Consider the following 15921-nt stretch of genomic DNA (forward strand, 5'->3'; position numbering starts at 1 on the left):
GTAATTTGAGCTTGAAATATGCTGTAACTTTCAGGTATCTAACAAGTCTCTTGACTGCGTTCCACTCTTTGAAGGTTGATGCAGAAAACTAGAGTAGCTTGCCTATGGCAGCGCGATATTCGTTGTCTGTTGGTAGCTTCTTGGTATCATCTAGATCCTTTACGTAGCTTGGTTCCATAGGAGTAGCAACTGCATCTTCATGAAGGATATAAGGTCTTTGATCTTTTGCTCTTGGTTAATAAGGAAGCTTCCATCTTGTTCTCTGTAAAGTTGCATGCCTAGGTAGTGAGCGACGTTACCGAGCTGCTTGATCTTGACATGTTTGCTTCGGTGTTGTACAACTTCCTTGCTGTCATCTGGATTTTCAAAGGCCAGAACCAAATCATCTACAAAAATCAGCAGATCAGTCCATTTGCCATTCTTCTGGCTGGTGTATAGGCAATTCTCGCTTCTCTTGAATCCTGCTTGGATGAGTAGATTATGCAGTTTTAAGTTCCAAAATCAAGCAGCTTGTTTGAGTCCATAGATGCTGTTCTGTAGTTTGAACCCAAGGTGTTCTTGTCCTGTTTTCTCAAAGCCGGGGGGTTGCAGCATGTAGCTAGTTTGCCTTTTCCAAAGCGTAGTGAGCATAAAACAAGGAAGTCACCTGATTAATTCATTCAGGTATCTGTGGCCCTTTACCTGTACAAAGTCTAATAGCCTTTGAAATTATACAGTATTCACATCTCTGGTTAGTAGGGTTGCCAGGCCCTCTCGATCTCCCAGCGGGAGACTGGGGCCTGGTTCTCACCTTGCAGTAGCTTATGCGCGTGCGCGCAAGGCACGCACATGCGCTCCTGCAAGCATGATGACGTCACTTAAGGGAGTGACGTCATCACACGGCCCCGTTTTGACGCGGATTCGGCCCATTTTGGACCCCTGTGGAACTTGGGAGCATTCCTGCGCTCCGCAGGGGTCCACAACAGGCCCAATCCACACCAAAACAGAACCGATCCGTGCCAAAACGGGCTCAGATTGGGCCCGTTGTGGGCCCCTGTGGCGCACAGGCACACTCCTGCGCTCCACAGGGGCCTCGATCCAGGCCAAAACGGGCCTGATCCTGGGGCTGCTGTGCGCGGGGGCGTGCAGCACCACAGGGGGGCGCGCATGGAAGGTGCGCCCCCCCGCTGGCCAGGTAAGTGGGGGCGGGGGTGGGAGGGTGGGGATCCCCCGCCCGCACCGGGGGTCTGGCAGCCCTACTGGTTAGGTACATGACAATTTTCTAGATCAAGTCCATTTGCTAGGCCTTCCCTTTGCATTTGCAAAATATGTTTATAATTTGCACGTGAAAATCTTTCATGCCATTGCTGCAGACAGTTTACCAGCACAGGGCTGAATAAGATTGGCTTGCTCCTTGGCAGGCCCTGAATTACTGCATAGCACTCACTGGCTCTGTGACCAACTCACATGCAATTGAACAAGGGCTAAGTCCTCCCCTTTGCCTCTCTGACCACGGAAGGCTGACTTCACTTGAAATCTGATCCATTCTCTTTCTCTCTCTGAAACAAATATTTTCTCTCCTGCTCTCAAAATGGAGCTTGTCTGCAAATTCAACAGACAGGCTTTTATCAATATTATGCAGTTCGTGCCTTGTATTGCATTCTTGCCTCAGAAAATTTACTGCCTGGGCATCTGAGACGGGTTTTCCAGCATCACTTAACTGGTTGAAGACATGCATTAACTTCCCAGCATGGTCGTCGAATGAGCGTGTCTCTCTACATTTTATATCTGCCAGTTCCCTTCTCCACTGACTTACAAAAGCCCAACCAGATCTCTTAGGCATAATAAATCACATTTCTCTTTGGCAGCCCTGGCACTACAGATCACTGCCTTTTGTTGCTCATCAAGGGTGCCGTTCATTAGACAGATTGCCTTCTGATCTTTAAATTCCCACTGGGGACTTGTAGGAGTAGGGGGTTCGTCAGTAATTCCCTCTAATATGCCATGAAGTTGGAGGGAGAGTTCCAAGGCTTCTTTCCAGGATTCATAGTTCCCAGGGGCCATTTCGTAGAAAAAGAGCAGGAGGGGCTCATTAGCATAACTCATTAGCATAACTCATCAGCATATGCCACGACCCTTGACATTACACCCGTGTCATTAGTATGGCTGATTTGCATATGCCACACCCCCTGACATCACCTATCCTGGCTGTTTTGGACCCAATCCTGGCCATTCAGGGCTGAAATTGGACCCAAAATGGCCAAAGGGGGCTGAAAATGGCCAAAAAGGTGCCCAAAATGGTCAGAATTGGGCTGCTGCTGAGCGAGAGAGTGATCCACCACCTGTCAGAGGCCCGATCCGGGTCATTTCAGCCCCAATCCAGGCTGAAATGGGCCCAAAATCGCCAAGGGTCAGGTGGGCGGGGCCACCTGACATGTGACGTCTTTGGGGAACTGCCGGAACTGCGTTCCTGCACGTCCCCCCTCGAAATGAGCCCTGATAGTTCCCATTTCTTAGACACTCCAGTGGATGTGAGGCTTCAGGCAGGAGGTCCTTCCGGTTCAACCTCTCTTCCGAGGGAGCGGAATTGGAGTTCGGCTGGGAGTTGCTGGAAGATGCAGCCCCGGCTCCTTCATTTCTTGAGCTCATATTTTCCTATCGTTTCCTGAGCTTCTGTCAATTGTAGTTTCTCTGCTTAATTAGTAAAGCACTCAGCACAGCCTTAGTTTTGCTCTTTTCCACTTTTATGTTAGTCAGGGAGCAAAGAACTTGAGGCTGGTCCCATAACCTGACAAATAAATCATTCTGTAGGCCCCAGAAACCTCATTAGTGTCAGAGAAGCCCTGCATATCTGCCATGTATCTGATTGCATCTGTATCTGTTATATTATGGCTATACTGAGCCTCTGAGTGAGTGCAGAGAGGCACCTGATAGCTAATGTGCTGCAGTCAATTGTTTATCTCCACAGCAGAGATGTTTCCAAACTGTGTTACTCTGGGCCATTAGCAGAGTCTATCGTTTGGCATAGGAAACGTGATTATAGGTGGTTGTGGTTCTGCTGGCTGGTGTGTGTGTGCAGGACAGAAAATAATAAATCATACACTTAGCTTTATATTTGGAAAAGAAATGAGAGTTCTTTATGTAGGAACTCCATGCTCTGATAGGAAAGGAAGAGAAACAAATCCTACCTATCTAGTCTAAGGATGGACATGGATGGCAGGACAAGGCCTGCATCCATGCTGCCAAGATGGAGGGAGAAGAAGGAGAGAGGTGTTGCCTGGAGCAATGCCAGGAAGAGAGGAAGTCAGAGGGAGGAAGTCAGGAGGAGGAAATTCTGAGAACAGCAATCTACTTATCAAAGGACAGTCAGAGCAGTAAACAGCAAACAGTCAACGGAGTGCCCTGACCTCTCTATCCTTCTAACTCTTTGGTTTGTCCCCCTCTGAAACCTGAGGAAAGGGACGGCGCTGAGTCCTCCTTTTCCAACAGAACCATCTAATAAAACAGAAAGAACTGCTTTGTGGAGCTCCTTCTGTGACTCTGAGCTCAGTGGGCTTTTCCTTAGGTGGAAGAAGTGGGCAGATGAGGGCCTCGTCTGTAGGAGGGAGGAGAAAGACCATTCCATGGATCTGGAGCCTGCCTGGCACACAGGAGCAGTTCCTAAGGATGGTGCACTGCAAACTTTAATACGAGGACTTGTGCCAGGTCTGTTGACGTCCTGCTGTCTTCTGGGCCTCTATCAGGTCCTTCCACCATTCTTGTGTCAACCTGCACGTAGAATTTGCAGAAGAGCTGTGCATCTTGGGGGAGGAGGGCATCTCTTTCTCCTACCCCTACGGCCTCCTCCCTCCTCCTATACATACATCATGTTTAGTTCGCTTTTTTCACCGAGACACAAGACGGATGGTACAGTGTGAGCAAAATGCAGCCAAGATGATGGAGCATCCAATAAAAAGGGTGATAGGTTTGAATTGCAGAAATCTGGAAATGAGCAGAAATCTGAAACAAACCTGCAACAAAGTATAAGCATTTAAATGCAACATGCTAAGCAAAGCAGAAATTACATAGTAAGCGCATTTTGATATCAATACAGAGAACGTATTGATAATAAGGAAACTTCCATCTTGTTCTCTGTAAAGTTGCATGCCTAGGTAGTGAGCGACGTTACCGAGCTGCTTGATCTTGACATGTTTGCTTCGGTGTTGTACAATTTCCTTGCTGTCATCTGGATTTTCAAAGGCCAGAACCAAATCATCTACAAAAATCAGCAGATCAGTCCATTTGCCATTCTTCTGGCTGGTGTATAGGCAATTCTCGCTTCTCTTGCTTTTCTCCCTCCCTCCCTCCCTGGCAGCTCAGGCTCCTGGAGGCAGCGTTCTTAAGTACCTCAGGCACAGAGAAGGGTGGGGCTGAGAGGTTGGCTTCTCTCTCACAGGCAGGGAGTTGTTTGCTTTTCTCCCTCTCTTCCTCTCTGGCAGCTCAGGCTCCTGGAGGCAGCGTTCTTAAGTACCTCAGGCACAGAGAAGGGTGAGGCTGAGAGGCTGGCTTCTCTCTCACAGGCAGGCAGGTGTTTGCTTTTCTCCCTCCCTCCCTGGCAGCTCAGGCTCCTGGAGGCAGCGTTCTTAAGTACCTCAGGCACAGAGAAGGGTGAGAGGCTGGCTTCTCTCTCACAGGCAGGGAGCTGTTTGCTTTTCTCCCTCTCTTCCTCTCTGGCAGCTCAGGCTCCTGGAGGCAGCGTTCTAAAGTACCTCAGGCACAGAGAAGGGTGAGGCTGAGAGGCTGGCTTCTCTCACACAGGCAGGGAGCTGTTTGCTTTTCTCCCTCCCTCCCTCCCTGGCAGCTCAGGCTCCTGGAGGCAGCGTTCTTAAGTACCTCAGGCACAGAGAAGGGTGAGGCTGAGAGGCTGGCTTCTCTCTCACAGGGAGGCAGGTGTTTGTTTTTCTCCCTCCCTCCCTGGAAGCTCAGGCTCCTGGAGGCAGCGTTCTTAAGTACCTCAGGCACAGAGAAGGGCAGGGCTGAGAGGCTGGCATCTTTCTCACAGGCAGGCAGGCAGGCGTTTGCTTTTCTCCCTCCCTCCCTCCCTCCCTCCCTCCCTGGCAGCTCAGGCTCCTGGAGGCAGCGTTCTTAAGTACTTCAGGCACAGAGAAGGGTGAGGCTGAGAGCCTGTCTTCTCTCTCACAGGCAGGGAGCTGTTTGCTTTTCTCCCTCCCTTCCTCTCTGGCAGCTCAGGCTCCTGGAGGCAGCGTTCTTAAATACCTCAGGCACAGAGAAGGGTGGGGCTGAGAGGCTGGCTTCTCTTTCACAGGCAGGGAGCTGTTTGCTTTTCTCCCTCCTTTCCTCTCTGGCAGCTCAGGCTCCTGGAGGCAGCGTTCTTAAGTACCTCAGGCACAGAGAAGGGCAGGGCTGAGAGGCTGGCTTCTCTCTCACAGGCAGGCAGGTGTTTGCTTTTCTCCCTCCCTCCCTCCCTGGCAGCTCAGGCTCCTGGAGGCAGCGTTCTTAAGTACCTCAGGCACAGAGAAGGGCAGGGCTGAGAGGCTGGCTTCTCTCTCACAGGCAGGCAGGTGTTTGCTTTTCTCCCTCCCTCCCTCCCTGGCAGCTCAGGCTCCTGGAGGCAGCGTTCTTAAGTACCTCAGGCACAGAGAAGGCTGAGGCTGAGAGGCTGGCTGTTGATCTTGCCCTTCTGCAGGGAGGCCCTTTTGCAGGGGGATCCTTGAAGAGGGCTCTGCTCAGGTAGGTTAGAGAAGCTGTCATAGTGGAGCATCAGGGGAGAGGCAGATATGAGGACTGAGGCCATGAAGGGCTTTGCATGTGATAGCCAAAGGCTAACTGATGCCCACCTGGCACTGACAAGAGCTCCAGAGTGACTGAAGAATGGGGGTAATGTGCATGCTCCATCTAAAGTCAGTGTTATTATCTCCACAATACAGCTGGGGAACTGGGCTGAGAGGAGTAGCTGACCCAGGGCCACCTGCAGAGCTCACGGCAGGAGTGGAGTTCGAATCAGCAGAGTGCTGATTTGTAACCCAACCACTATGCTGCAGAAGATCATAGACAATGTCTTGTCTGATCGTCATTATAAACGGTAAATTGTATCAATTCATATGCTATGCTACCTGATTGAGTCTGTTGTATAAAAACGCTTTTAACTTGTAGATCAGACATATGAGAGATTTTTGTTTCTCTTCTTGAGCAAATTTCTTCATATGGCACTATCTTATGCCTTTTAATCAAAGGACCATCTCTCTCAAATCAACATACTTCCCATTTATTGAAACCTCCTTGCTTTAATACAGATTATTAAAATTTTCTCTACTGACCTCTCAGAGGAATCTCATGTTCCAAGCTCCCTTTGCAGCCTCAACATAGCTTGTGTTTGCAATTCTAGAAATTGCCCCAGGGCATTTTGGAATCCAGAAAGATCTGTGAGCCTCTGTGGGCAGACCATCTTATAGGTACACCCACTTTTTGTTGGGTGTTGGGGCCATATTCACCCTTGCCTTCAGTGAAATAGAAACATAGAGGTGGAAGACACCCGCAAGAGTAATCTAGTCCAGCCTCCTACACAACATAAGACATTCACACCTATCCTCGCCCACCTTCCCCAGTGACCCCTGATCTATGCCCAGAGGACGGCACAAAAGCTGCAGGATCCCTGGCCAATCTGGCCCACAGGAAAATTCCTTCCTGTCTCCCAACTGGTGATTGGCATTACCCTGGATATCTAAGAAAGGGCCACGAGAACCAAGTACCGGCTCATCCCTTCCTGCCTTCCCACTCACAATCTGCCTAAATTCATACTGAGTCATAGAATCAGCATTGCTGATAGATGGCCATCTAGCCTCTGCTTAAAAACACCAAATAAAGGAGAAAGCACCACCTCCCGAGGAAGCCTGTTCCGCTGAGGGACCGCTTTAACTGTCAGGAAGTTCTTCCTAATGTTTAGCTGAAAACTCTTTCGCTTTGATTTGAACCTTTTGTTTCTGATCTGACCCTTTGGGTCAACAGAAAACAACTCTGCTCCATCTTCTATGTGACAGTCCTTCAAATACTTGAAGAGGATTGTCGTGTCACTTCTCAGTCGCCTCCTCTCCAGGCTAGACATGACCAGCTCCTTCAGTCTTTCCTCATAGGACTTGGTCTCCAGACCCCTCCCATCTTCGTTGCCCTCCTTTGGACAGTGGTCAGACCACAGTTCAGGCTGAATCACCCATCCAGAAAGACACCCTCCCCCAAAAAACTCAGTGCAAAAGAATTTCATCTGTGGGGGTCTGTCACTATCCGAGAGAAGCCGAGCACTGCCAAGGAAGCTGTGAAGTCCAGAGCTGGCCCTGATGTGAAACATTCAGTTTTGGATATTGAGTTCACCCAAAACAATCAGTCGAGGTGCCTCCAGGACCTCATCTGAGTGCACTTCTGCCAACTGTTTTGCCTCATAGTATTTACTTATACTGGGTTCTCATCAGCCCCCTTGATCTGATCTCTTTTGTCTCCAAGTCTTTGTAATTCGTGGCCTTTGGCTTTGATAAATAAAATTGGTGAGTCTCTTTTACCATTTAACTATATATTTTGGTTCAATTATTATGGGAAATGTTTGAAATAAATAATTTAATGTTGGCAATGCCATCTTTTTTATAGCACTGATTCTATGCATAATTGTAAGCTATGTTTGGGACCATCTTTTAACATCTTATTTGTCGAATCACTGGATGAAAATTTAACTACTGGAGTTTAAGTTCTTTGAACTAATTACACCCAGGTTTTTAAATGATTTATGAAATATTGGGATGTCTAAGTCATTTTGAATTTCATGTTGTGGTTTTGGTTTAAAATTTATATATAGCACTCCAGATTTTTTATAATCAATACATAATTGTGCATAATTATTCCATATGTTTAGTCTCGTACTCCTGTTTTGGCAAGATGGTGTCCTGAGCAGACACACCAGTACGGCACTCCATCTCTCATTTAGGTTTTAAGATAAATGATGTATTCTGAGCTTTGAACTCTGATAAGCTACACCCAGTTTGCACTTGTACTTTTTAAAGAGATTTCCTTAGAGAACTTGGGCCTTTTTTGCCTCTTTGGACTGTTTACTTTTCTTCTCCAACCCCCAAAGAGGCTCCCCCAGTAAGTAACCAAATACAAAGGGTGGCAACCCAATTTTTATCAACTTTATAAACTGCAAAGTGACTTCGTGCTTAAATAGATAATGATAAATATTTCAAAGTATTACAAAAATCAATCCACATTCCACATTCAAGCTCTATTTTAATGGGGAAATTAGCGCGCAGCCTGGGTTTTAATTTAGTGTGTGTCTTAACCAACTATACCAGGGTCCCTCTCCAGACACTCGTGAAATAAAGAGGCAAACTAAATAACAATAAACGTGTCTTTACTGATAGTGTTGCGTATGCCTGAACTAGCACACACTTACAAGATTACACACAAGAGCTAAGAAAACAGAGTAGGAAAATAGAGACGGGTGCATTCGCGGGGAAGCCCACTTGAGAGCGATGGAACTGGGTGTACTCACAATCCCGACGTGGAGCAAAGACGTAGCAGCGAGATGAGGCGGTCTAATGCCTGCACTAGACACAAGGAAAGAGGCAGCAAGGAGTCTGGATAGGAATGGCACGCGCCCATGTGGCCTGGGAGACCAGCTTAAATACCCCAAAATGTACCCTGGGGCTGGTGCTGTTCCCAGTGGTTCTCACGGGTGAAACATAGGTGTTAATGGCTCTATATCTACCCTAGATGGGCCACTTAAGAATCTGAACATTTTATTGTGACACCTTGGGAAGAGGGGACAAAGGAGGGAGGGAGAGATCCGGGCGTGTTGAATGGATGTTCCAGCAAGCTGGGCTGGTCCTGATGTCATCAGCTCTGGAATGCGGAGGCTGCTTTGAGATGCGTCCATCAAGTGCTTAGGAGGGCTGGCACTTCGCTTCCGTTCCGGGGCGGCTAATATCTACATCCTCTCACAATTCAATCTCTAAACCAATCTCTAAACATGTAATATTTTCCAAAAGTTCCTCTCTAATTTTCTGTTTCTGTTTCTGCAAACCGGATGTAATAGATATCAACTTCCCACAAATAACTGCTTTCATTGCATCCCACTTAACTGGTTAAGCCACATTATCTACTCCATTAAGTTCAAAATTATTTAATTTCTTCCTCTATTTGCTGTTTCACTAGTCCTGTATTTGCATGGAGTGGATTCTTCACTTTTTTTTTTAGTATTTGATTTATCCAGATATAAATTAGTTACTTAATTAAAGTCCCCCCCCCATCACCACACTGCTCTCTTCGAAGGCCTGTAATTTGGAAAAAGTCTCTTCCAAGAAAGCCAGCTGCAGGGTATTAGGTGCATATATTGATGCCAACATTAAAGCAAAACCATTAAGATAGCCTTTCAAAAAAAGAAATCTACCTTGTGTATCAGAAGCTTTAACTTCAAAACACAGATCTCTTGCTACTAAAATAGAGATCCCCCCCACACACACACACGTTAGAAGAACCACAGGCTTGATACTGAATATTAAAATGAGATTTAAAAATTGGATGCTTATTTGATCTACTGTGTGTCTCTTAAAGAAACACTCTATGTGATTTTTCTTTTTTCCAATATGAAAGCAGGCGAGTGTCTTTGACTTTAATATTAATAGATGTAACTTCGATTGTATCACTATTGAGGTCAACAACAGCCATTCTGAGATCTTAACAAAAAATTTCCCTCAGCTAGACTAGAAGGATCCAGGCAATCCACCATACCCTTTGCCACGCCTTCTTGCCCCCCTCCTATTTCTGTACCTGAGTGTACACTGTCATCCTTATTCCCATGCCTACATTTCACAGGAAAGAGAGTATCAATATCTACAGAATTTACCAGAGGGGAGGAGGAAGTTTGAGGGGATCTCCTCTTTATTACATTAGCATCCATTACTGCTTCTTCCATGATGTTATTTGTAGAAGACAAAATTGTAGGACATAAGTCTTCTTAACATCTTCTTTCTTCTTGAGGGAACTCCAGATCAATTAAAGCCCAAAGTGCTTCCTATAAAATTGTATTCACTGACTTAGAGGAAGGATAAAGGTTTAGTTAAGACTTTCATCAAGTCCTGTGTTTCCAGCAAAAGATCCTTCCTGACAATTATTTAAATTGTGTCATGTTCCAGGGGAAATTACCATATTTTGCAGCATATTAACAGAAAAATCCACCAGGTCCTTCTTATCCATTCCTATACATTCTTGGGTTGCCACATTAAATCCACCAGGTCCTTCTTATCCATTCCTATACATTCTTGGGTTGCCACATTGCACCTTTGTTTTAGTATATAGAGATGCTAAAGCACCACCATGACAATTAAAGGATTGCCAAAATATTACAACTAGATTCATTAGAAAGGTGAGAATGATCAGATGCAGTTTCAAATTCAAGAAACAGAAACCATATATCCCTAAAGGAAGACCGAACATAAGGATTATCCAGGGAATTCAAATAATCAGCAAATTTTCCATTACCAAAAAATCCCACAGTTTCTTAAACCAGTTTAAACCAGATTAGGTTCATTCCATGATGTTGCAATAAGCGCCTTTGCCGCAGCCATCATAAAAGAGATCAAGATTTTTCTAGGATTTGATACAGAAATATCTTTCCATAGACCTAATAGAATAACTTCTGGTTGTAACGGGATTTTAAGGCCCGTGGTTTTAAAAATCTGATAAGTGATCTTTTCCCAAAAGGATTGAATAATAGGAGAGCTCCACCAGCAACGAAAATAATTGCCAGGGTTGCCACATTGTCTCCAACGAGACGAACTATAAGTCTGCTTAATCCTATGTAATTGTACAGGAGAGAGATAATTTTGAAAGAGAGAAGCCGAATATTAATAGCCCTAGTAGAGTATACTCTAGACCTCCAAATACTTTTCCACTAAGCGTCAGAAAAAGACAATCCACATGATTGTTCCCAAAACTTCTAATATTTCCATGGTCTGTCCATCCTTTGATTGCAAAGAATCTGATACAATTTAGAAACAATACTTTTGCTCTTGAATGTCTCCCTACTCAAGATCACTTCAAATTTCATAAGATTTCTTTTAAGAGCTTCTCTAATCTCTTTGCTTTCAATCAAGTGTTTAACCTGGAGGTGTTGATACCACAGAAGTTTGATATTAGATTTTTCCTCCAATTTAGTTTTGTCCTTGATTTGGCCCCATTCAGTTACATCATATAGTCTATAGTTATGTGATTCTCTCCACAGGCTAAATGGGCGCGGATCCAGCGCTGGGGGGAACCACTTTTGGGAAAGAAAAGATGTCACTGGTGAAAATTTAGGTGCTAGCCATTTCCTATCCCTGTCCCATATACGAAGCGTAATAAGGCTTAAGACGTTCTGGATTTTAGGAGTGGGTCTCTCATTTCTCTCTCTCCAAACTAGGTCTACAAAGTGCCAGGGAGAGAAGTATGAACTCTCAATAGTAACCCATTGGATGTGAACATTTGGAAACATGATGGTAAGTAAATTTGCCAGATGGATTGCTATATAATAATTGTATAATCTGAGAATAGCCAGTCCAGCCTCTCTAATAGGCCTAGCCAAACTCTTGGCTGACCCTGGGCTTCTTATGATCCCAAATAAAGTGGTTTAAGACGGATTGTCATTTATATAATTCTTGCTCAGAGAAAAACGTGGGAAGCATTCTGAAATGAAAAATATAAAGGGGAAGAACAAAAAATGTAATTAAGTTGATTCTTTTGTACCAATTAAGGCTAAGTTTCTGACTCAGTCTATAAGAATCGCTTTAACCTCATTATCTAGATCATTATAGTTGCAGTCTTTTAAATCTTCTATTGAAATAGGAATTCTAATCCCCAAGTAGTTCCATGCTGTCTTAATGCATCTATACGGTACTTTTTCCTTAAGTTTTCTTTGTAACTGTGGGGATAACAAAATGGGGAAATGTCTGATTTACCAGCATTAACTTGGAATCCTGATATTTGACTAAAAGATGTTATGGTCTGTGATAAGGCATTCAGTGACTCTTCCGGGTTAGTGATATAAATAGCCATATAATTGGCAAACATATTCAATTTAAATTCTTGATTACCAATACTCACCCTCTGAATATCAAGACTGTTTCTAATCATTATTGCAAGAGATTTTATGGATAGAGCAAACAATATGGGAGATAAGGGGTACCCCTGTCGGGTACCGCTACCTAAGCAAACATCAGCTAAAAGAGTCCCATTTGCTAAGATTTGAGCTCTGGGATTTTCATATAAGGATTTCATCATTTGGCAAAACAAAGGGCCAAAGCCCATATATTCCAATAATTGAATTAAATACTGGATTTCTAATCTGTCATATGCTTTTTCTGCATCAAGAGATAAAATCAGAAATTCTATCAGAAATGACTTGCAGTGATTAATGATATTGATTGTCTTCCTAACATTATCAGCAATGTTCCTTTGGGGAATAAACCCCGTTTGGTCATAATGGATGTAGTTCTCTATAAACGAATTCAACCTGTTTGCCATAATGGCAGTGAAGATTTTCGCGTCCTGATTAAGTAGTGAGATTGGTCTAAAAGACTCTGGAAGAGACAAAACTTTCCCTTTCTTAGGGATCAATATAATTTTGGAATCATACCATGTCAGAGGGATCAAGCCATGGGACAGAACTGAGTTACGTGTCTCAGTTAAAGGATCTGCCAATATATCAATACATTTTTTATAGAATTCAACCGTGAACCCATCCCTGCCAGGGGCTTTGTTCAGTTTTAGCTTCTTCACAGTGTTTACTACTTCTTGTTTAGAAATTGATTTTTCCATTAAGTCTCTATGTTGTTGTGTTAATTTCTGAATTTCTGATCTCAAGGAGCTCCTTGCCAGAATTCGCAACCGAAGCTCGGATTCTCTTGCCTTGACGGATGACTTGGAAAGTTGTAGAAGATATCCATCTGTACCTGTTGTTCTCTTGGTTAAGCCTAGATGTAAACGGCTTTAAACCTCTTTGGCGGGCGTCTTCAAAACCCCGGAACCTCAGATTATTAATTTTATTTTCCAAATCGATAAGCTTCGATTTGATCCAAGAGTCATCCGCCTACAAGTCTTTCGACTTAGCTGCTATGCCTAGCTGCAATGCTGCATCTGCCGTTTCAGCAACTTTTTGAAGATAATTTTTGAACGCATCGAATTGATCAGGAATGGGTTTACGCAAAGCTTCCATTCGTTTGGCAATTTTTCTTCCAGCAGGTCGATTTTGATAGCTATCTCATTCTCTTTGGCTTGCAGATCAGCCTCCCTTTCCCCCTCATTGCTAGCGGCAGCCATTTTGTGCATATTCTGTGCCTCACGGCCTGCGTCATTCTTGGCCGCCTCGGCTGGAAAAAAATCTTTGAGCGATGAGGAAGTAAGTTCAGCAGCCTTATTCTTGCCTCCCCCAGCCTTCCCCATCATCTATAAGTATTGTAGGTGCCTTTGAGCATCATTAAATCGGCAAACAGGGAGAGGACCGGTACAGCTCGAACTTCACGCGTCCGGTATCGACAGCGCAGCGCCCCGCCCCCCCAAAGCTCTGAGTCTCATATTTGCGGTTCTTCAAAATGTACTGCCCGAGACCTCCTTTCTTCCTTGCGGCTGGGATCCTTGAGGGCTGAAATGAGCCTCTGGTGGACTTGGCTCTTTTGAAGTCCCCTTCCAGAAATTGTAGGAAGTTTCTCATCTTTGACTGTCTTGCTGGCAACTGAAAGTGAAGAGAAGGAGAGAGAGAGTCAATCAAAGCGCTGAGGGAAGGGGTGAAGGACGTTGTTGAAGCTAAATTAAGGAACCACCCAGAGAGGTGTTTTTTTCCTTACATGTTTTATTGTTTTATATCCTATTAATTATTTTGGGTTTTTTTCCTTCATTTTTTCCTATTGTTTTCTGCGTTTTGTTCTGTGGCCATGGATACGAGATGTGATTTGATGCTGAGGTTGGGGTGACCCTCCCCCCTTAAAAATTATGAGTACCTGGGCCTTGGAAACCTCTTTTTGTGCCATGTCAACACCCTGAAGCGGCAGATGTGTCATTTTTGTGTTGCAGTCTGTGGCTATGAACACGGTATGTGATTTGTTCGTGACTTTAGGTAAACCGCATGTAAAAATCTTAAGGATCCATGAGGATCTGTACCTTGGAAGCAAGTTTTTGCTCCATTGCAAAGTCACAAAGGGGTGGGTCCCTGATATTTGTGTTGCAACCTGCGGCCACGGACACGTTGACTGATATGATGGACAATGCAATCTCATACTGCAGCCGCAAATTGTATTTACCTAGGAGGCCAGAACACTCTCCGGCCACATTATACTGCAGTTTCCCTGAGCTGATCTACGTGAGCACTAGCTTCCGATCGGGCAATCGATTTAAAGAGTTGTTACTTACGTTTCTGAGTGAGTGCCATCATCTCACTGACCTTTTATAAATAATTTCTTGGAATGCCTGGATCTTAAAAACAAAATAAAATCCAAATCTCTACAAAACTTGATTTTTGTGTTGCAACCTGTGGCCATGAACACATTGGCTGATATGATGAACAAACCGATCGGGCAATGTAGCAGCAAGCAGGATTCATCTCGGAGGCCAGGAACGCTCAACTGCTGAATTATATTTAAAGAGTTGTTACTTACATTTCTGTGCAAGTGCCAGACTCTGTTTTTCCTTCTTTACAAGAAGATCTTGATGTGCCTGAATCTTCAAAACAAAACAAAAACCAAATCTCTATGAAACTGATGCAATGTTAAAGTACGGTGCCAACAATAAAAAGTGTTTGTAACTTCAAGCATTAGAAACTAAAAACGTGAGCTGTATCAATGAATTTCATTGAACTCATCTTGGTTGGAAACAAGTTTGTGTTTAACTCAGGGTATCACAGAATCCCACAATTATTTATTTTTATACTGTCCACCTGAAAGCATTCAGATGTGCCCTTAAAACGTGTGTGCCTGTGTTGCCTGTCTGTCAGACAGCACACTGGCCACAACAAATGGTTATTTATTTATTGAGAAAGACGTTATGTTGCCTCTCCAGGGAACTGTCTTAGTAGGCTTTCAGAATAAAACCTAATAAAAACATGAAACAATAATAGTGCATTAAAATTTAGCATTAAAACCCGCACTGGCATAAAAGCAGAGAGCAACTTAAAATGAATAACCATCTTCAGAGTAGGACACAATCCAAAGATGGTGTTCAGAGATCAGCCTCTTTAACACCATCTTAATTAAAAACCTTAATTAAAAACCTGGGTCAACAGAAACATTTCCCCATGCCCCAGACTTTTCCCCCTCCTGGGATGAAACATTAGGATCTTGTCCACCAATATGGGTGTGTGATTCTGAGACCACATTTTATCCTCCCACGACAACAGAAACATTTTGGCCTGGCACCTAAAAGAGAGTAAAACGGGTGCCAGGTGAGGCTCCAAGGGGAGGGCATTCCATAGGCAGGTTGCCAAAATCCCCGACTTGGATTGCCGGATCGGAACTGGCAGGCTGCACAATATAATAGGGGAGGAGGCGGTCCTTTAAGTATGGTGACCCGAAACTTTAAAGCTCTTTCAATTGTCTCTGGAAACAAATGGGCAGCCTCCTTTGGCACGGGAATGATACAGTTCTCTCCGCTGACAGAAGCCGGGCTGCTGTATTTTGGATCCATTGATGTTTTCAGGCCAAGGCCCTTGATGGAGTCCAAAAAACTCCTTTAAAAAAAGACACTGAGCTCCCTTGAAGTATCTGCTGTAAAAAATATCCCAGTGTGTAGAAAGGCACATTTTTTTAAATGTCCCACCTTACCACTACAGATTTCCCACCCCCACCCCGTGAGTCCTCACGGCTTGCGTCTTCTTCTCACTGAAGGCCCACTCACATTGTTGGGAAATCTTGTTTCCTGTAGGAGGATCTGCTGCCT

The sequence above is a fragment of the Eublepharis macularius genome, chromosome 16 (assembly GCF_028583425.1).
Source record: "Eublepharis macularius isolate TG4126 chromosome 16, MPM_Emac_v1.0, whole genome shotgun sequence".
Taxonomy (NCBI): domain Eukaryota; kingdom Metazoa; phylum Chordata; class Lepidosauria; order Squamata; family Eublepharidae; genus Eublepharis; species Eublepharis macularius.